The sequence below is a fragment of the Pteropus vampyrus genome, unplaced genomic scaffold (assembly GCF_000151845.1).
Source record: "Pteropus vampyrus isolate Shadow unplaced genomic scaffold, Pvam_2.0 Scaffold2, whole genome shotgun sequence".
Classification (NCBI taxonomy): Eukaryota; Metazoa; Chordata; class Mammalia; order Chiroptera; family Pteropodidae; genus Pteropus; species Pteropus vampyrus.
The window spans coordinates 2,455,884-2,479,302 of NW_011888783.1; the positions used below are offsets into that span (position 1 = coordinate 2,455,884).

A 23,419-nucleotide genomic window follows, 5' to 3' on the forward strand; every position below is an offset into this window, starting at 1 on the left:
ATATGGTGAAAGACTTTTCATTTATTAATTCAACATTTTATGTATCACTTGTTCATGGGATGTAGAAGTGAATAAAACAGATAATAATCATGTTAACATGACAATAAAGTTTAGTAGAGTAGAGCAGTGAAGTAAGAGATATTTAAGTATAGTGAAGGACTTTTTAATTATCTAGAGCATTTCCTTGGAACATATCTACAAACTTTTAATACCAAGCACTTAGAGTAGGCCATTGCTCAAAGGGACCACAATGACAGTTCTTTGCATTATCAAATTTTATTAGGTGTTGGCTCCATACAGAGGTTGAGCTATACAATGGCAGTAAACTGAATATGAAGTCATTAAAAATTAGTTTTATGTTACTCTTTTGGGTGTCAGGAGAATAGCAAAACTATCACATTTGATTCCCCAAATCACAGCTTCATCATAAAGATGAGTCATGGTGAACTAAAGGGACCATATTTTAATGAACCAATCTGGTGACTGTAGCTCATTTTTGTTCAGCAGCAGACTGCCTAGGGAAAAGGAGACGATCTATTTTTTCAAGTGAAGAATTAATCCCTGATGCTGTCCTTCTGCCATTATTCCCCTCTTAACACTATGTACTCGGTTCCTCCTTGAATACACTCTTGTCTTGGAGGTCTTCCTTAACAACAAATAATAATGGCACAAAACAATCTCAATTTTTGGGATTGCAATTCCACATTTGGCATTTGTTAAATAAGAATCAGCAAATATTTTATTATGCATCTACTATATGTATAGCGCAGTGGGACTTGGAGAGAATTTGTATAACATAATCACCTTTCCTTGAGGAAGAGGTCATAGTTCTTTAAGAGAGTGAAAATGTGTATAAACAAAATAATCAGACCAAAAGACACGATGTATAGTAATTCAGAAAAGAATGATCAATCAAAGGGTAAGTAGTCAGTAGGGAAAACCTCAGAAAGGAGTAGGACATGAGTGAAACTTTCAAAAATAGTTTAGGTTTTGAATAAATTGGCATTTTTATCATTTTCCAGTTTTTCTTTTTAAATTCATGAACTAAACATTTCCTCTTGACAAATGGATAGTGCACAATTATTTTTATTCTTGGTTTCAGCTGATCATTTTTTGAGTAGTTTTAGTTATTTTTGGAAAGGATTCATACTTTAAAGGCTTAGTTTTGAGTCTCTCCTTGGATCTCGAGGTATTAAAGTATGGAGTAAATTCTAGTATCAAGGACTGTAGTGTAGGAAAAAAAAAAGGAAAAATTAACCATTTTTAGTTTCATCCATGTAACCAGAAATAATTTTTATAACTAGTGATATTCTGATATATTTTCAGGTAGGTTTTCAGTATATTATCTTCCACTGAGTATCATGTAGTGTTACTTTAAAAATATGGTTATAAGCTCCAGCTATGTGCCATGTAATATATTTTACTGATGGATAAAATGCTTGGCTGGTATCAGAGCTGTCTTGTTTTCACATTAAAAATAATAAATCTAGATTTACAAATTTCTTGACATATAATACATTAGAGGAGTAATCTCCAAAACATATATCCTAATAAGGGTTGTCCTTCAAATTTGATCCTTCATGAAACTATAATCGCACTTGAACAATAATGCCATCAGTCAAATTTTTCTAAGTCTGATTTCAGTCTTTCTTGGAGAGCCGGTATACAATTGCACAAATAAATTTCCTTACACTATTGTGAAATCTAATTTAAAGAAATATGGAATTGTGCTGCTGGATCATTTGCCTCATTCACTCATGTAACAGACATTTGCATGGTACTCATACACTTCGTGTCCCAGGCACTGTGCCAGGGAGGCATAGATCCTGCCTTGAAGGAGTTTACCACGAGTGCAAGAGGACAGGCAAGAGTTTGGCAAATGAACACGAAAGAAAGGGCCATTGGAGACAGAGGAAATGGCATGTAAATACGTGGAAGTATGGAACAGCATGGCATTTTCAGGGAATAACAGATGGTTTGGCATCACTAGAATGTTAATTGCAAGGAGAGGAAGGGTGCCCATGAAGCTAAAAATGTTATTTTAAGCCAGACAATGAGGAGTTTTCTTAAGCTTAAAAAGATTTTATATTATCAAAGATTTTATCTGTCCTTTTTGCCATAGTCTAGAAGAAAGAGCTAGCAAACTGCTAAGGTATACTTTTACTAAAATTTAGGAGATTTTCAACGGGAGGAAAAGTGGTATATATAAGCCTAGAAGGGCAATATGTGGTATCAAAATGATGTCTACATCTTGTGAACGAATTCCCTTTTCCGTCAAAATAATTAAGAGAACCACAGAGGGTACTGAAACTCACTTTTTTGGGGATGTGTTTTTATTGTTTTAATATTTAAAATGCAGTATCTTATTTAGTTTATATAACAACCTAAGTAATAGACATTCATGCCCCCATTTTACAGATGGGAAAACTGAGGCTCCGAGAAAAAATTTGCCCAAGAGATCTAGGTTACTGAGCCAAAATCAAGATTCAAACATAGCTCTGTTTGACACCAAGGTTAATAATGGTTTATACTGTGTCATCACGTTCCCTTAGTCAAGCTTCATCTATATCATATTTGGATGTGAGCACCCTCTATTCTGAAGAAAATTTAAATCTTTCGTTGAAGTATCCCAAGTGTTGATTTCCTGAAATCACACTATCCATGTTAAACATTCTGGAGGTTGCCAGGGAGAGAATTTCACAGCTATCTTATCTTCAGTTTTATATAAAACTGCACCTGGTCCATTAATCTTCAAATTGGGTTAAAGAACAAATGGAAATATTACTAAGTCTCTAAGTGAGATGATGCTCTCAAGTGTGACCTTAGGAAACCTTTCTCGATCTCAGTCCCTCATCTGTAAAAGGAAGGATTTAGACTAACTGTCCCGGCGGTCATTTTGCATGGCCTCAAGATCCTGCACATACTCCAAAATAAATGGCACTTAATGCTACAGATACCATATACACTGGCTTAGAGGTGAGAGAACACTTTAAGTGTGATTATTTATAACTGCCAAATTCAGAATCAGATTTGAAACTGTGATTTCTGCATTTATTTTTAAGTACTCTCATGGCCTGCGTATTTCTGGCATATGTAGGATTTGTTAGTGGTGATATACCCGGTTTATAAACAGAAAATTGTTCTTTAGAAACAAAGTAACAATGCATTTAATTTTTAAGTCAACAGAAACAAAATAATCAGGAATACCTATTATTAATTGCAGTGTTTGTTACTATGAGAAGGCAGTAGGGTGGAGGGATTAAGAAGGCAGCCTCTATGGGCAGACTGTGTGGATTTAAATCCTGGTGCTGCCACTTCCTAATTGTGGAACTTCAGGCAGTCGAATTCCTTAATTTTCTCATCTGTAAAACAGTTTCTGCCTTATCAGGTTGCTGGGAGAATTAAACATGCCAATGTATGTGTAGTACCAGAACAGTATCTGGCCCATAGAAAGTCATAAAATACTACCTGTTGTTAGCATTTTGGATATGAGATCATTTATTGAAATTAGGAACTATGGAATTAATGGATTAACTAAAAATATTGAAAGTAAGCTCTAAGAGGGCAAGGGTTTTCGTCTCCTTCTTTCACAGCTGTATCCTCAGTGTCAACCTAAGTGCCTGGTTCAGAATAGGTATTCAGTAGATATTCAGTAAATGAAAGAAAAGGTTAAGGGTAAGTGGTGTTGAAGGCTCTGTTATCCTGTTTATTTCAAACTTTCCTTGTATTTTAATGTTTCTTATGTTCAAAAGCATTATGCCATATGCTATAAATCATGTAACATAATGAGTGATAACTAACAGCTTTGGTCTCTAACTGACTCTTTTTCCAATTTCTTTGTGATATTGCAAACAGAAATATCTGAAAATCTTAGATCTCATAGAAACAACTGTTAGACTTCATTTTTTTTTTTTGACAAAAAAAATAAAATCTCTACTTATTTAGACTTTTTATGAGCCTTGGAAGCCTTCTTTGCTGTAACAGTAGCTGTACTGACCCAGCTGTTGCAGTTGCTACTTGGGCAGCTGCTGGGAAGCACTGCCAACTACCTTGGAAATTTTTAAACTGATTCCAGAGAGAAAAAACAATCTGGGAATTCCAGAAGGACTGATAAGCCTCCCCTCTCCCTTGTTCAATTAGAGCCATGACCTAGAATCATAGATTCCAAATTGAGGAATTCTCATCCTCTGAATACAAATTTATGCCTGTTTTGAATAGTTGAAGTTTGATAAGAACCTTATACGCAGTCTTAGTTTTAATAATAATGCTTCAGAATTACAGTTATGTAAACCAAGTGTTTATAGGATTTTCACAATCTTTATCTTATTTTATTAAAAATCTATGCTTTCTCTTTATTATTCTTGTCTGCATTGACACTGTTCCCAAGTCATTTGATTTGCCAGAGTGACAAAGACAGCCACTTTAGTTAATGAAATGAAATTACTCTTCCTAATAGGTTCGAAGTCAAAAACATCTTGATATTTAAGGTGTCATCCAGCTTTATACTATTTTAAATATTTCATGATTGTCTAAATGATTTTGCCGGAAGCAGAAGTTTTGAAAACAAACAAAGAGATACGTATAATACCCAAATCTGATGGTTGTCATCCAGTGGGGTGAATCGGCCAAAGAAAGAATCTTCACTTTTTGTTACAGGAAGAATTATTGATATCCAATTTAAAGTTTCTGAGAAGGGTTTAGAAAATTTTGCATGAAGATCTCATGGGCTGTCTGGAAGGAAAATACTTAAAAACCCTCTAAAACCTTTTTTCTCAAGATGCAACGTTATAGAAACTTGTCAGATTAGAGGAAGATGCTTTCTGAAGACTGGGGTGGAAAGAGCAGAGAAGCCTTCAAAATCGGCTGTGTGCAGATGGTGGCTGCACTGTCCTCAGCTTCATGAGGGACCTGCTGTGTTTCACTAGACTGTGGATGTGGAATATATGCAGAACCGCCCTCCAGAGTCCGCCTGAACAGTCTCCAGATGAAATAGAGGAAAGAACATAACTGCTATCAGTGATATGCAGGCACAAATAATATACATAGATTATTAAAAAGAGATGCTACTTTATTCATTGCCACCAAACAAATGGAATAGATGATAAAATGATAACATTTATTAAAGTTGATATGAAGTTCTATCTGTGGTTCTCATAAGAGACACAGGCACTGAAGTAATTTCTAAATAGAAACTCTCTACTATTCTTGATCTGTGGAATTTGAGGAGTAAATCAGTCATATCTAAGTCAGAGATTTAAATTAGTATGTTTATCGAACTAATGTAGAAAGTAAAGTGTTCATGTTATCAGTATGTTCTTGTGTACTCAAGCCATACCCTCAATCAGAATCATCTCTTACACAGAGCTCTAAACAACCCTGCCCTATCCATTAGAGATAGTTGACACAGTGTTCTGTATTATTTAGTAACTCTCAAATGCTCCCACTCCATACACACACCCACCATTTCTGGGTGACACAAGTCACAAGCCTGGATTGCATATACTGAAGTGTAACACTACTAGTTCAAGTTTTTGACTCCTCTAATTAAAGAAACCCAAGAGACCCACTGGGAGCTCACAGAAAACCTTCCGCATTTTCAACAGCAACCACATCTCTAATCAAAAACTGGTTAATGGAATTAGCATAGAATTGAATTTCTTCTGCCTTTAAATGTAAGATACAGGCATTCACCCTGTATCCACCACCACCATGAAAGAATACAAGCTGGTTTTGAAAAAATTGTATCTAAAAATGAAAAAGGCTATTTTATGTTTATTTACTGATTGAACCTGTGCCAGCAGTGCTGGTGTGTTCCCAAGTAGGCATCAGCCACCTCATGCATATTTGAGCAGCATCAGCACTTTCACCCCGTTCGAGTATACAGTATTTCAAGCATTAGAATGTACATTGGCATCTGTGGCAGATCAGCATCTTTCAAAACAGAAAATAAACACTGTAGACAGTGTATAGTATGCATTTTTCATACCACAGGTGTTGATTTCTCCCCCCAGGAAATATAAGAATGGTAAATCAACAGATATTAGCCATCGCGAGTTATGATCCATCTTCTGAATGTGGATTTTAAACAGTCTGATTAGAATGTCATGTGGTTGGCAAAATACATGAAAGTCAGCCTGCTCAATAGTTGTCGGTCTACCATAGACAGGATAAAGATGACACTGGCATCTGATCGTTGGCCCACATCAGTGAGTCTGCACAGCAGTGGTGATGAATCAGCAAATATGCATTGGAGAACTGGCTGTGCATCAATATATTGACAGATATAAAATGAATATACTCCAGGAAAAATGCAGTGGGAAGCCGGATGCAAAATCATCTGAGAGAATCCAAAATTTTTCAAAAATAATACCATTATTCAGGTATATTATACTGTATAAAATACATTCGAATTATTTTAAGTGTTAGCAAATAATTCGGTTTAGTCTCTACTTTTTCTCATATGTAAAATGTACTTCTTTTATAAAGTTCTAATATATCTATTGAGCAAATAAACTAATTCTTAGACTTATGAAATACCAAGAGTAATAATTCAAATATTTAAATGTAGGCTTTTTTGCTGATTATTGGTCTTCTTGAAATTAATATTGGCATACAGTTTAAATGAGATACCAAATTAATATTTTTAAGCATAAGATTCTAAATTATAGGGTTTTAAAGAAAACCAACATGTGACCAGTTTATTCTTACTGTGCATGTTCATTAATTTACTGAAATAAGAATTTGATTAACTGTATTCTAAGTATAATTGTCTCAGCTTATAATAATAGCATTTCTCAACTACTTAATATTAGTGGTCTATAGGTTATTTCCACATAGTTCTTTTGTACGTATTAGACAAATACAATTATTAGTTAAATAAACATAAGTGTTCATGGATCAAATGGCCCTGAGTTTATTCAATAATTTTCCTTTTTACTAATCTATTATCTATGCTCACTTCTATTGAAGTAAATATTTAGTGACTATCTACTATGTGCAGGCACCATACTAGCTAGTTCATAAATATTATCTTTTGCAATTTTTATAACAACTTCAAATGAGATGTTTTGCAGTTGATAAGTGTGACTCTGCTCCCTGAGGCCACTCATTACTTTTACAGCAGCTTCAAATTCTTTTCACATGACCCTATTGTATTAAATTAAGTCTTGATCTCTCTTTTGCTTAACTTCCTTCCAGGAGGTTAGAAATAATTACAATAGCAGTGGTACAAATAACTTAGTGCCTATAGAACAAGTTGGAGGGAAATCTTTAATTCTGATGCATACTTCAGTCATTTAAAAATGATACAGATTTGTAGGTAAAGAGACCCTATTGCTTATTATCCTATCTTAATGCAAGTCTTGCATTTAGTATTTAACAGTATAAAAGACAGCTCTTCAAGTTGCTCAGTCACTCCAGTGTTGTCCTGAACCGGACAGTATGGATCGCTGAGTTATGCTTGAGGTAAAAATTGGCAGCCATTCTAGTGCACTCAGTTCTTGATTATGCATGAATGCATTATTCCTTTGTGAGTAATACATGTTTCTCTGGATTACCACCCCCTAATAGCTATTATGGGACCTCTACCTTTCTTCCTCCCTGAATAAATCTTTCCCAACCACTCTAGAAGAAGCTAAGGCCATGACTCACAAGATTCCTGAATAATTACCTTTAGGCAGCGTTGAACATCTATGTTTTTCCTTCTCTCAGGCCCAATTCTCTTTGGTCATTTCACTCAGGAAGCCAGGTGCAGGCCTGCTGGGGGTGCAGCTTCAAACCACTGGTGCTGCCACCTGTTCTTGCTACCACAAGGTCAGACTATGTCAACACTCATCACGAAAGCCTCTCTGCGGGAGTGGAGAGAATAAGGAGGCGTATTGCGATTGTCCTTAAGGGGTGGCACTTTCACGTATCAGAGAAAAGTTTATGTGAAAACAATTTACTCTTTAGTTTCTGCTTACACCTCTAGTCTAGAGGAATAATCTTTGAAATTAACCTCCAAACTCCAATAATCTCTTTCTTTATTTTCACTAAAAAAAAAAAAAAAAACAAGAAAAAAAATACCCCTCACTTTTCTCAATTTTTCCCTACAGTTTCTTAATCAGCATATTTGCTCCTAGACTCAGGTTTCAGATATCTCACAATTAACATGTGAAAATAGAACACTTGATTTCTCAAAACAATTCTCCATACAATAGTCAGTGGTGCTCATCTTAAAATGTTATTTGGGTCAGTGGTTTTCAAATATTGCTGGCCATTGGAATCACCTGGAGAACTTAAAAATATCTAATGCCTGTGCTTTCAGAGAGTAAGCCATCTCTAGGGGAGAAAACCTCATAGAAAATAATGTATAAACCACCTCATCCTGAACTTTCTGGAGAGAATGAAAATGCACCCTCGATGTATTCCATTTATCCTTTTCTCCAAGAATATAGTGTAGTGATGGAACTTATGTCTGAAGACAAAGGGGAGACTGAGGAAAAGTGAAGAAAAGAATGGGAGAACTTCCCCCCACTCCCGCTTGTTCCCTAGGAACTTATAACGGGACTAAATGCAAAAGGAAATTGCAGAGTATTCACTGCTTGGGCCATGGAGTAAGTGCCCAGGGAATACTTTCAATGACTTGAGTATGAGGCACTTTAGGGAAAGTAACCCAAATCAGGAGAGAACTGAGAGTGGAGCAAAGAACTTAGGGTGCAATGTAAAGGCAAGATATACCCGTTCCGTGTATCACAGTGGAATAGTTGTACACTGTGGGATATACCAAAATCATCCTGCAAGTGGTGATTTTAGTTTCTGTTCCTTAGATTAGTTTTTTAAACATTGTAAAGAGCCTTCAATTGGACAGTGTTGGGCTGAGCAAGTGAGGATTTTTCCAAGATGCTAAATCAAAGCTTAATTAAGACAAATGAGACTTCTCACACTGGTCTTTATTTTCAGGGGCATAGCTGACAGGTGGCTACTCCATTTATCCTTTAGTCAATGTAAGCCTACATTTTATTGTCAATAATAACAGTTCCTACATGTCACTGTCCTTGCTTGTATATTTTTTAAAGGTGCAATTGGGTAACTGAGTTTTCAGTGAAGAAAAAACACAGATTAAAAAAAAAGATAGTGTTGTTTATTCATTTGCTCACCAATTAACTTTTAACTAATTTTCAACCATACATAGATGAACAAGGTGCATTTTAAAAATGACAAAGGGAACTTATTCATATCAGCTTTAAATAGTGTATGGCACCAAAGGATTGGTTTCTGGAGCTTTAAATAAATTGTTCTACAATGGGCCTTCTAGACTAGTCAACATTAGGTAGAAGTTGTACTTAATAAGGGCACCAAAATATTAATTTATTGTAGTTGAAAGTTAGCTACAAAGTTCCCATTTGGATCATGGGTTTGTCACTTCCTTCACCAAGAAATTATATATAAGTTTATAACGATAGGTATAAGTTACTCTTATTCTGACACCCTTCTCTCATCAGAATGTGTGATTACAACACATTTAAGCACAGGTTATTTGCTGTTCTTCAGAGAATAGTAGTGTAACCATTACTGTCAATACTATAAGCACGAATCTTGAGTGTACTGCATGAGGCAAATGCAGAAAGAACTTCATCAACTAAGCTGTTACTCTGAATGTCATATCTAAGGCAGTTTTTAGATTCAGTATGCCTCTAATATTTCCTCCCTATATTCTTAGTTCAAAGCTCCATTTCTTCAAATATTAAAAGTCTCCCAGAAGACTCTTCAATAAGCACCACTCTCTAATAAAGAAAAAGCCCAAATGAAACTTGAAAGATAAAACAAGAATAATTTGAGCTTTTTCTTCAGTTCCTCCTTCCTCTTCCCTCACTATGCTCGTCTCTCTCGCTCTTGTATACACACCCACTCATACATATTTTTGGAGGCAGAAGAGCACTGCTTGCTTTTTGTGCAAATTTAATTACAAAGAAGAAAAAAAATTGTTGACGTGAAGCTGAAATACACTCATCAGGCTAACAAGTGCTTTTGGAAAAGCTTTCACTGAATGTCATCCCTAGGGACACAGCTCCCTTCTTCTCAAGACTCTATGTGAACCACAAGACCTGCCAATGTCTGCAAACCTGTTAGACAATGAACAGGACTTGAAGGAAAAATTAAAGGCCTGAAGATTGTAGTCACAAAGTGATCGGTAGGTTGTGATCATGGGAAATGGGGAGGAAAAAAGACATTCTGCTGTTCCTTCCCTCTTTTCTTTGTGGTTTTCTTGCCATTCTAAAAAGCTGGAAATGCTGTGGGATTTAGGGACCTCCTGGACACAGAAGATAGTCTAAAAATATGTTTATTTAAAAATTTAAAAAAACATCCACTCTAGAATTTGTCTTCTTTTGAGGTAATCTGTTACACAGACTGCTATATTTTGGCTTTCAGCAGTAACAACTAGTTATGCCAAAAACAGATCATAAATAAAGTCTAGACAAATGCAGTGCTTTTATTCCAGAGGCAGCCAACAGATGCTTTGTGTAGCCCACACTCTCTTGCCGACCAGATTAATTTTGCACCATGCTTTACTCTGTAATGCTTTGGAACAAAACAAAATTAAAATGTGTCCTTTGGCCACTTAGACTTCCTTAGATCACTCAGTGTAGCATTCTTCAATAATAATGAAGAGTAAACTGTTATTTTAAAAGCTCTTCTGATAGTCAGTGACTTAGGACACAGCCTCCACATGGACCAGGAGATCACAGGCAGAGAAATCAGTACTCCAGAAATGTTCTTCAATTGTCAAAATTCTGTAACATGTTAAGTGTAGGAAGAAGGACAAGGTAAGGAAATGGAAACCTAGGGGAACAGAAATCTCAAGTTTCTTCATGGACTGTCGATCAAGTATGTGATTATAATTTCTGATCACCTCGCCTTGCCCTTCTGTGACACTCATGTTATAGTGGAAGCTGTGAAACCTTTCAGATCTAGCACCTTGTCTTCAGAAATTGTATTGTATTTGGACAAATAATATTGCTCCTTTCCCAAATGGAATGGTAATAAGATCTTTAAAAAAATCAGACTTTTTCTTTTCATCACTGAAGAAAAGAACAGAAAGGTCAGTGGAACGTGTCCTTGAAATACGGGCCAAATTGATAACTCTGTGCAATTTAAATGTAAGCATTAGCTGCAGTGATTGTGGGAAACATGATGGAGCTTTCCACTCATTACAAGTAATTCTCCTAAGCTCAATAGACAGGCTTTCCTTAATTGAGGAACAGGCATTACCAATGAATTTTTATGAGTTTATTTGTTCTGGAATTTTTCTTCATAATGCAGACAGTTTATTATATTAAAAATGTATATCACAACTGAAGCAGGTTTGTAAAACAGGCATTAATACAGTACTGTATCTATTTATTTGTACCTTGGGGATGTAAGGTAAAAAAAAGCAAACTGCTTACTGCTTGAAAAATTATAGCCATCCAATAACTAATGGCTGTGGTATTGGAAGTAAGGAAAATGCTTCCATTGGACCCCAGTCAAGTGGTTGGGGTTGGTTATAATGAGATTGGAGGGGTAGTTGAAATTGAATCAAGATGTAGCACAATTAGATATTAATTTTCTTTAATGTTAGTTGAAAATAAAACACAAGGCAAGATAATCGAAGTGCAGTATTTGTTATTGTAAGCCTTGTAAACTACTGTATGCTCCTTCTGTCTCACAGTATATACCTGAATACATATATGCCCACTGTGGTTTAGACTTTGCCTTAACTATTAGAGATCTATTCATATTTTTAATGTCTACAGAAGTTTTTGCTTTATTCTGTGGCTACTGATACCAATAATACTGGAATGGGAAGTCTTAAAGCTATTTTAAAGATGAAGAGTGTCCCCCAAAAAGCAGCAACCTAGAGTCCCATTGTGATCTCTTTATATATGTATAGTATTCTTAATGATATTTCCTAATATGTTACTTCAGTTAAAAATAAAAACTGCATATGAGGTCTTGAAAATTAAAACTGGAATGCTTATGTTTTCTTTATTGTAATTACACCAACGTTGCTTAGCTTTCACTAGCCTGTAAATGGGGAAAGTAGTTCAAGGATAATCACCAAATCATTAATTTGCCATTGAGTGCTCTTATGCAAGTTTCTCTAGCCAGCATTTTCCAACAGTTTGTTGGAAGATTTTTATTTTTTTTAAGATTTGAAAGAGTTGCTAGAAAATGTGCAATTGGAAAATAATTTACACATACAGACGCACACACAAATTACAGGCTGTCGCTATGGGGCTCTATAAAGCTTACAAATTCAGAAAATAGGATATTCACATTTTCTCAATGAATCAAAAATGTAGCCGTGCACATGACTAAGCAGATGACTAAGACACTTAGAAGAGCTTGCAAATCGGCTGTAGGGAAAATGCTGTCATCAGACTTTAAAAATCTAACATAATTATCACTTAAAAAAAGTCAGTGTGGAAAGTTAATTAAAATACTTTTTAGGCCATTAATTTTTCTAATTCTCAGATCCCTTCCTCCTCTTATACCCATCCTCTGTCACTTTGTAATCTAGCCAATATCAAATATATGTCTTAGGGACTCTAAAAACCAAACCTGGAGTTTCTGTTAGTTATTTTTCCACAATATTTTTATTGGCTGGTAGCCTATCTTCTTCTAGAATAATTTATTTTTTCCTGACTATGAAGATTTTTAAAATTTCCTATAGTTGCTAAAAAGGTTGGGCACATTGCATGATGGCAAGATTTTGATTATTTTGTCTTGCATGATGTTTACATTTTTAGAAAGATTTTTCATGGTCTTATTTTCATGAGCTTATTCTTTAAGACAAACACAGTAAACACAGAAGTAAACATGCTTTGTTTCACTCTCTTGCTACCATTAGTATGTGGGGCTTTTCAGTTAATCAGTTGACTTAAGCAACTGAGAAGTTGTTTTTCAGTTTCTCTTTCTCTTTCTCTCTTAAAAAGGATTCCAGATTCTAGAAGTGCCACATTGACATAAGAACAAATTTATATGACCCTTGCTAGGTCCTGCTCTCTATTCTAAGTTCTGTGGGTAACATAAAACATTTAATCATTGTGACAACTCTAAAATATATAGATAAGAACTGAGGCACAGAGAAGTTAAGTAACTTTTCCAAAATAGCACACCTGGTAAGTAGCCAAGTCAATATTTGAACTTGAGCAAATCATGTCTAGAATCTATGACCTTAGCCACTATTCTATTCTCACGTTTGCTTGTTTTTCTTTTTTTTTCAATTACACAAGAGAGACATTCCTAAAAGTCTATGTAAAGATAAGTCTTTTGCCCATATAGTAGTATATGATGGATATACTACTTTAAAAATGTTGACTTTATTAATTGAAATCATTCTGATATTGAGTATAATGTAAATATTAAAAAATACTACTATCAAGTTCATATAAAAACAAATACCTTATATGAAAGAAAAATGATCTTAAAATTGGTACTGTGTTACCATATTCTTCTCTTTGGTTTCTCTTTTCAGCTTGGATTTTATAGTAAAATGAAATACATATAAATTTAAAGATTCATATGCAATGTTAATATATGCCATTCATTAGGTATTTTATAGACTACATAATCAAAAACATAGATACATAAATCTATATTTTATAATGAAAAATGTTGGTTTATAATTAAACTACATAATCAACTTTCAAAAAAGTCAAAATTAAACTTTTTGTATTAAATGTTAACATGAAATAGTTAATAATGTTAAATATCATTAAATAAGTCAATTTTATATATACTATGACTAGCATTATACAATATGCACTTTTAAATCTTTAGGAAACAAGTTTTATTCTATTAAAAATATTTATCTTTTAAAAATGTTTATCTGATTTTCTCCCAAAAAGAGAAAAAAAATTCAGAAAATCATATTAATTTCTTTTAAGTATATTAACTCATAATGACATTCATTAAAAACTTCTCAAATTTGTATTTTTTGAAAATTCTAGAAAATTCCCAAATTGTAAATTAGTCATTATTTGGCCTTTAATTATTATAATCATTCTGTTAGAATGGTTGATATCTGCAAAGTTAAATTAGAAATAATCCACAAATTAACATGATTTTTCATAGTGAAACTGTATATGTTAAACCACCTATCTATCAGCATATAGGAGCATTAATTTCTCTCTGAATCAGGTAACTAAAAAATTAAATGAAAGCAAAACAATTCTGCATATGTCCTTATTATATTTAAATAAGTTATTTAACCTTTTGTCGTTTACTTTCTTTCATTCTGGAATAAGATTCAAAGTATTGTCAGATCAATCTTGAAATACATACATACACACATATTCAAGCACACACATATATATGTTTATTTAGCCAATTTTACGATTGTTTGCAAAACAAAGGATAAAGTCAAATTAAAAAAAAAGTATGGAAAACAATTCACTAAAAATACGGTTGAAGGAGGGACACATAAGCTAAAAAAGCTAAGATCGACTTCTATCTCTATTGCACCATTACTGGACAAAGAGAATGTAATACTCAGAAAAAATAGAATTTGTAATGGGAATAAAAGGATAGAAAAGTATAGAATCAAACATCTTAAAACATCAGATAAGTCTATTTACTAGTTCTTCAATTTCATGCCATGGACAATTAGGAAAAATTATTTTTATACTAATGTCTCTTAAATTACAGAAAAAGAAAAAAAATTCCCAAGTTATATTTAACAACGAAATCAGAAAATGAGGAGAATGATGATGATAGTGACAATTTGGGAAGGACTATAAACCCTTATGAATGAAAGTTTTCCTTGTTCTCCTTAGTGTACTTGAACAGAAATCCCATCCTCACCAAAACAAAAGAAAACAAAGAATTATATGTTTTTCTTATTCGATAAATCACAATTTATAATTTTATAAGTGTTTTGATATTAATTGAGGTTTCAAAATAATTCAGTAATACATGTAGTTGTTTTTTTAATATAAGTGCTTAGATAAACACATAGCTAATAAGTATTTTAATGGAATACAGACTGGCCTAAGAGCAGGACATTGTGAAGTAAAAAGTCAAGTGAAATCAACAGCTATAATGTACATATGATCTTTCATTCTAAATTAAAGGTAACTATTAAAGAATATTGCTAAGAAGACTATAAGTCTTATATGTTCTTCCAAGAAATCACTTGATAAATGCAGAGAACGCTATGAGGAGGAGCTTCTACTACTCATAAATTAGCAAAAATTTCCGGTTGTCATGGGGATACTTAAATTACAGAAAGAAAGAAATCAGGAAATGATGAATGTAATTAATTTTTCTTGAAGTTCAACTGATGCAAGGTTAAAGCATATTTATTATGTGAATGTCTAACCACCCGTGATATTAAATAAATGAATAAATGCAAAATTTTCAATATATGTAAATTAAGCAAATCCTGTCATTGAAGTTCACAGCAAATACAATAAACTTTAGTTACTCGCTGATGACTTTAATTTTGTCACCTGGTTTTGCATAAGTAAATACATCAATGTAAATACATTTATAAAAATCAAAGGCTGGTTTTTGTTACTTTTTGTGCTTTTTAATAGGAACAAAATAAAGTGAATGTAATGGCCCACATATACTAGATATTATCTGATGTGTAAAAAATTGCTATAATGCTGAGCAGTAGACCACACCTTCAGGGTGGAATTTGAGCTGCTTTCGAATGTCTAGTTTTGCTACTAACTCTAAATTAGAGAAACAATAGATCTAGATTAGATTAGAGAAACAGATCAGGCAAGTAAGTGAAAAATATGGCTGTTAAAAAAAAAGTAAAGGAGTAATAGGAGTTGGTATGGTCCATGGTAAAATAAAGAGCATGCCTTGTCTAAATGAGCAAGTGAGGTCTTCTAATAGTTATCCTGCATGATTTTATATTTCCACACATGCTAGATCTGGTTTTTTTCACAGGAAGTTGAAGATATAGATTTTTATGCAGTACTTCCTAATTTTTAAATGTGGGCAAGTAATATAAACATTGAAATTATTCAGTGAGCCACAAAAGAACCACTGTCAGTAATTAGTTTTTGATTTTCTTAGAGACATGTAGAGCTGTCCTTAATAAGTAGATAAAATATGACCAATTAGGAAATTTGTCGATTGGAATCTTGTTGCATTTTCTCAATCATGGGCTTATGAATATGAAGTAGTCTACTGTATTTTTTCAGTGGTGACTTTTAATAAGTGATAACTTTTTCAGTGTTTAGATATAAGTCTTTCATAAGGCCACTAGATCTTAGGTGCATATCTAATAAATTCTATCAGTTCTTGTATTCCAGACCATAGATTTTTTTTTAACAATTGTTTATCATTCACAGTGGAAGTTTAAATAGTCTCCAATCAGAGAATTTACTAATTGCTACTCTCATCATTTGTCAGTCTTCAGACAGAATTTTGCCCCAGAAATGGCAAAGAACTACTATCTTTGTGATACAAATTAATATATACTCATTCCTTCATGGCTTTAGAATAAGTAAAATAAAGGTAATACCTTCAATGTTGTAAAACATTCAAACCAAAAGACATCACATTCGGCCCACTGTGAAGTAATTCATTCACCAGAGTTGTCTCCACATGCCAGATTAAGTTCATAGTTTTTTGGAGAGTCTACATGTAACAAAAACAATGCTTGACATTTATATAATGCTTAAAATTTACAAACTGCATCCCTATATAAAACCCTAGATATAATATTTTGATTCTAGATATAATGAATACACACATAAAACTCTCCCTGTCCACCCTTGACATCCCCAAAGAGGGTCTTTCAAAAGTATCCTAGTGGATTCCTTTCTTATGTTTCCTGGAAAGAATCCATTGCCTGAAACTTATGGCTGTTTCTGGTTTATATTATCACAGTATAACATATACTTAATAACGTATGCTTAATTCTACAGCATTTTTTCAGTTACATTTGTTCATATAAATCTGTGAGGACTAAGAGAGATGTTTTATATAAAAGACCTGACTTCATGCTCTGGAATATAGATGGTAGTGAATAAATACAAATATCTTAAGTTGCCTCCTTTTTGGCTGCCTTCTTTCCAAATGTACCAATTTTATCCAATTTATCTTCTCATGCCAATTCCTAAAACAAAATTCCAATCATGGGAATTCCACACTCCAGCATGTGCTGTGGATTCTTCTCACCTCTGGAAGACAAGGTGCAGCTTTCAAGGCTCTCTCTGAGCCTATTTTTCATTGCTTCCCACTTAGCATCATGCTTCATCCAAACTAAACATCTTTCTGTTAAGCTTCTCTCTCGGGCTGATATCTTTGCTACAATTTCCCATCTACTTGGCATTATTTTACTACCTCTTTCTCTCACCAATTATATACTGTAAAAATCTTATGCATCCTTGGGGTGCAGTTCAGTGAGGTGTTTCTACACTTCCCCTTCTCTGCTTCCAGAGTACTGTCTGGCTTTTAAATCACTTATCTGTAAATATTATAGCCTTAACATTAATGAAGTACACACCTCAGCTCTATTACAAGATCATAGATATGTTCAGGATAAAGTCTTTATCCCATTTACTTTTGTATACCTGCCAAAAGAGAGGTTGCCTTCCACATAGTAAATGTTCAACAAATATTTATTGAATTAACTTGGTAGAAACCACAAGAGCCATTAAGACCAGCTTCCTACCCAATTCAGAAATCCCTTCTATACATTCCCCACAGACTAGCCTCTGGCAAAACCTGTGGAATCTCATTACTTCATGACATACTACTTTTTCTTGTTGAAAAATTAAAATTATAAAGTTTTTTCTTGTTTTGATCTGAAATGTTTTCCTCTTCTTTTTACCTTGCTCTCAGCTCTTCTCGAGGAATTTAAATATTACAAATTTTACTCTTCCTCATGGCAACCTGTTAAATTTTAATATAGTGCTTACCCTAGTCATTCTCTTCTCCTGTTCAGTCTCATCCATTCCACACTCCCCAACACTTTGTCTTCCTAAATGACACCATTCTGGTCATCCTCTTTTTAAATGTTACTTATTTTATCAGTTTACTTCTTTCAGTGAAGAATCCAGAACTGGGCAAAATGCTCTGTGAATGACCTGACCAGTTCAGGATGCAATGGAAATATCTCCCACAGTGTGAACACTGCACTCCTGCAATACAGTCTACATTAGCAGCCAAATCGTGTGTTGGTTTGCAACACGTAAGCCATAGTGAGCTCAGCAAAACACAGCTATTTAATGAATGCTTTCTACCTACCAAGGACCACAAAATCCTTTCACATGTTATCTCAGTAAATTTGTAATTGATTAAAGCTCCCAAGTCATTGTCACATGAACTGCTGTCAAGGAAAATTCTGTCCTCAACATGTATAATTACTATTCCAACACAAATCTAAGATTTTTTATTTATCCCAGTTAAATTGTTTTGTGTTGGCATTGTCTCATCTATTATCCCAGTTAAATTTCATTATGTTGGGTTTGCCTCATCCCTTTAGCCTGTCAAGATAAGTTTATATACTGTTTCTGCTGTCAAAGATAGTAGTCAGTTTTGCTAGCTTTGAGTCAACCATGTATTTGATAAGAATGCCATTTAGTTTTCAGCTAAGATACTGATAGAAAAACTGTTGAACTGAATGGCGCAGATCCAAGGAGGGAAGCTGTGGTTCTTGAGTACATTCTACTGATTCACAATTAGAATCCCCAAGGCAGGGCTCTTCTGTAGTTCCACATTCACCTAAATGTTTTAGCATTTGTTGCAGTCTCTGTCGATGGCTACAAGAGCATCCTGAAATTTCCTTAAATGTCTTAGAATGTAATTGAAATTCCATGAGATTGGCGTGGTGTGCCTTAGTGTTATTTGTTTATTTGGTTTTTCTGTTCAAGACTTACTGGAGGCTCTGATCTAATACTTTGACAGTCCTTTGTGAAATTTTGCAAAGTTAATAATTGTCTGACAACTCTGTGGATTCTGTGCTTTGACATTTATTCATTTTTAAAAATTGGGTCATTTGCTCGTCTTTAATCTTATGGGATTTCCTGTATTCGCTATCATTTCCCAGTGATTACACAGAATGATTTGTTTCACAACCTTTCAAATGTAATTCATCTGTGTCTGGACTTGAACATTCATTTAAAGAGGCTAAATGCTCTCTTAATCTTTGCTTTTATTTTGTGCTTCAATTACCTCTTTATGATGCTATCCTTTCTAATGTGAAGATAATTCTCCCAGTGGAGAGAAATGGAAGCAAACCACCATTTTATCACATTTAACAATATATAATTTTCCCCAAGCCGTGATTGTATCCATCATTTAAAAAATCATTTTTACACTTTATATTATATGTACGCACATTTTATACACATTTTAAAAAAAAACTCTTTAGTGACCTTAGTATAGATAAGAAATAGACATTTTAGCCTCTTGGTCCTATTGTTAAAGATTGTTGCCTCTCTTTTGTATTTATCTTTGGTTATATGTTCTTCCCTTCGTATTTTGCACGTTTCATTTAAATTGAAGCTCATCAGAAAGAGAGCCCTAAGCAACCACACTGGTTTCCTTAGATACTGATTCTTTATTTTCCTCATCAGTATCATTTGTGATTGTATTATCAGGTTTTTAATTTTTACTCTCCACCTCCTTTAAATTTTCTGGCCATGGAACCCCCAAGTTGACTATGATAGCTGTTACTTTTTAAATTGTTTTTTGATATAATTTCCTAAAAGTTAATGTATACTTTAATAGCCTTTTCTTGACTGCTAAAATGTCATGGGTGCTTTCTCTAAAAGTTTACGTTATTTCAGATTCAGAAACAAGCTCCTTTTTGCTGGCAAAAATGAAATCAGGAATAGAAATGCCCTTCATTGTTTTGTTTTCAACCTGAGGAATCCTTTTTCAGCAACAGCACAATTCTCAGATGCACTTTATTAGGGGAAATGGCTTTTCCATAAATGTCCAGGAGGTTGAATTTCCAGTAAGTTACCTTTTTGAATACTTGTGTGATTTGTGTACTATATCATCATTGTCATGCGTACTTATTTGACATGTGCATTCTGAGCCTCAGCCAGACCTACAGTATCAGAAACTCTGGAGGTGAGTCTCAGCAATCTATGTCTCAGCAAGCCCTCGAGGTAATTGTCTTGCCACTAAAGTTTGAGAACCACTATTGTAAAGCATCATTCATATCTTCCAACTGTGAAGCAATGCAGAGTAATAATATCCCTTAGCCACTTATGTTGGTTCAGATGTTGCCTATCAATGTCACAGATTTCTAAGCAAATATATGTCCTCTTACCAAATAGTAGAATGTTCTTGCCTTTTCTATTGACATTTCTCTTGAACAAGAAGTCTTCTATATCACAACCATAGCTGCATTTTCTGATACCAGAAAGATAATAATTCGACTTCTATTGTTAAATCACCAATGTTTCCAAAAACATGTTACCCATCGGCCTCAGTGTATAAGTATGTAAATATCTGAGGCCTTTCATGTAGTCTGACCCATTCAGAATTGTTTCCTCCTGAGAACTTCTTGGCACCTTCTCCACTATTGGTCTTGCTCAGACTATAAGTGGAGACTATCTTGTACTTGTGCTCTCTACTCCCAGAATCCCCTCACTCTCATCTGTTGCTCTTTGAATCAATCTAAAACAGTTCTGGTTATTGTTTCCTTGTTGGAAATTCTTTGTTGATTTTGAACTCCTAAAACTAACATTGAGATTCTCTATGATATCACTTGAATAATCCTCTCCTAATTGCATTTTACAACCCCCTTTCTTTATAACCTACACTCCATTGAATGGGATTAAGCATCTGAGACTTTCCTGCTCCCAGGGCCCTTGTCCATGCTCTTCCTTTCTCTGCTTCCCATTTACCTTCATTTTCTTGTTATAATTCTTATTTCACATCTCTGGGGTACCCTACTCTCATGAATTGTTTTCTATGTATCGTCTTTCCTCCTCTTCCTCTGTAGGACACTAGTAGAACACAGAATGTTGTACTTTATGATCCCGATTACATATTATTTTTAAATATATGATCGGGGACTTACCATATACCTCTATTAAGAAGGAATTTCTGATGCATGCTTCATCCTTAATAATATTTGTGGAATTGAAGTAAATATCATACTGTAGCAATTCATTTCATTATTTCTTCTAGGCACTTTTTCCTCCCCTTTTTTTCTCCTTCTAATTTTTTTTTCAAATGAAATAGTTAAATTCAAAATGCCTAAACAGGAAATTAAGAGTTTTGCTTCCAAAATTATTTGAACTTAGTGATTCAATACAATAACGTATTACTTTTTTGTGAAAGGCCCCTTGAGTATAATGTTTTGATAAGTCTAAAATTAATTGCTTACCTTTGAATGACTTGTCTCCAAATGGAAGCAGGTGGAACATAATAATTTTTAAAACTTGGTGTTAAAAAAAATAAAAGTGTGTGTGTGTGTGTGTGTGTGTGTGAGAGAGAGAGAGAGAGAAAAGGAGAGGAAAAAGGATGGGAAGAGCGAGGAGGAGGAGCAGAGAGAGAAATCAAAGGTTGAAGAAAATGAAGGGGAGGGAGAGGTGGAGAGAGAAGTAAAAGAACGAATTCATGAAGAATGAGTTGATTATAAAGGCCTTCAATCTCTCTTTTCCTTCCTGTCAGTAATACCACTATTATATACTCAATTTAAGTGGTAATGTAACCTATTGAACATACTAAATTAATTATTTCATTCCACACTTACATACAATTAAGTGGGAGTTAGTTATATTATAAAAATTATAAATTATAAAAAATGATTTCCAAAAGATACCATGTATTTGGACAGTATGTTGTAGAGTTGAGAAGTTTTATGAATCAAATAAGCAAGAAATAAGAAAGCTGACTTCATGAAAATAGAGGAAAAGACTTAGCAGTTAACCTTAGGAAGAATTATCTTTCCTTTCTTACCATAATCAACTCACATTTAAGTTTTTAAATGGAAAATGACTTGTATTTAACCTTTTATGATTCAGAGAGCCATATAATTATAATTATAGCTAATCCAATTAAAGAGGATTATAACTACTGAATTAATAGGTCATGAAATACTGAGTTTAATTAGTAGAGTCCTATTTATTTTGAAAAAAAATTAAAAAATACTCTGAAACATTGTGTGAAAACTCTTTAAAATTTTAGTCTAAACTTAAAAGTATGGAAGTCACACTAAAAAACAAACAAACAAAAAAAAACAGAAGAGCCCCAAGAAAGAATGGCATAACATAAAATTTGGGGGAAAATCTGAGTTCTCAGTTTTATAGTTTTTGAGTTTAAATTATTCTTGTATATCCTCAGTCTTGAAAGAAAAAATAATAGTAATCTTAATTTCTTTTTTCCCTGGATAGATTAAAATTGTTAATGTATACACTGTACTAATAATAAAAGTAATAATAATAGTATTATGTGATAATTTTACATTTTTAAATTACAAATCACAGTGTAACACAATCTAAATCACATACAAATATTTTGTATCTGTTTTTTGCACATTTAGAGAAAATCATGCAGTTGCAATTAAATTAGGCCAAGTGACTTATGTGTTAGCATCAGATGTATTTTAATGTTAGTGTAGTTTTTTTTTAAGAGCTATAGAAACAAATATAAAAGAAATATTTTAAAAAATTAATGACTATCTATGGCCATGCCACCCTGAACAAGCCCGATCCTGTCTGATCTCAGAAGTTAAGCAGGGTCAGGCCTGATAGTACTTGGATGGGAGACCACCTAGGAATACCAGGTGCTGTAGGCGTTAAAAAAAAAAAAAATTAATGACTATTGGTATGGCAACTAATTATACAACTAAAATTAAAGGACTTCTTTATTATGTGAATCCTGTAGATTATACAGTTTGCTATGCCTGAGTCTTTCCAGCTATTCCTATAAGCATATCAAAAGATTTACATTCCCATAGATGTGCACACTAAGGTCAAGTTCTCAGACTGGGCAATTCTGGAGCAATGTAGGCAAATTTTTAGTTACAAATATATCTTCTTAATTCTATGCTATATTATTTTCATATTTTAACATTTTTTAAATCAGGATGCATCTTTAAATTGAAAGGTAAGAACAAATATGAAGTCTTCAAACTTTTTCATGGTCTAGGATTTTTCAGGGTGACATGAGCTAAAGTATTAAAATGTTTTTCTCTAAAAGTCTGTTTTTCTCTTGAATAGCCCAAGAATCACCTATTTTATGGCCAGAAGGATACTACTGTTATCCAAAGATAATACTCTTTCTTTCCTTCCTTTCTTTCTTTCTTTTCTTCCTTTTCTTTCTTATTCTTCCTTTTCTTTCTTATTCTTTCTTTCCTTTCTTTTTCTTTCTTTTCTTTCTTATTCTTTCTTTCTTTCTTTCTTTCTTTCTTTCTTTCTTTCTTTCTTTCTTTCTTTCTTTCTTTCTTTCTTTCTTTCTTTCTTTCTTT

General features: G+C 33.7%; 1 protein-coding gene and 1 pseudogene across 1 annotated transcript in view; both read left to right on the top strand.

Annotated features, from left to right (window-relative positions):
- The window catches only part of TMEFF2 (transmembrane protein with EGF like and two follistatin like domains 2), a 218,205-nt gene that overhangs the window by 33,368 nt on the left and 161,418 nt on the right, over positions 1 to 23,419 (top strand). The gene's annotated exons all lie outside the window — the stretch shown is intronic.
- Positions 22,630 to 22,747, top strand: LOC111739371 (annotated as a pseudogene).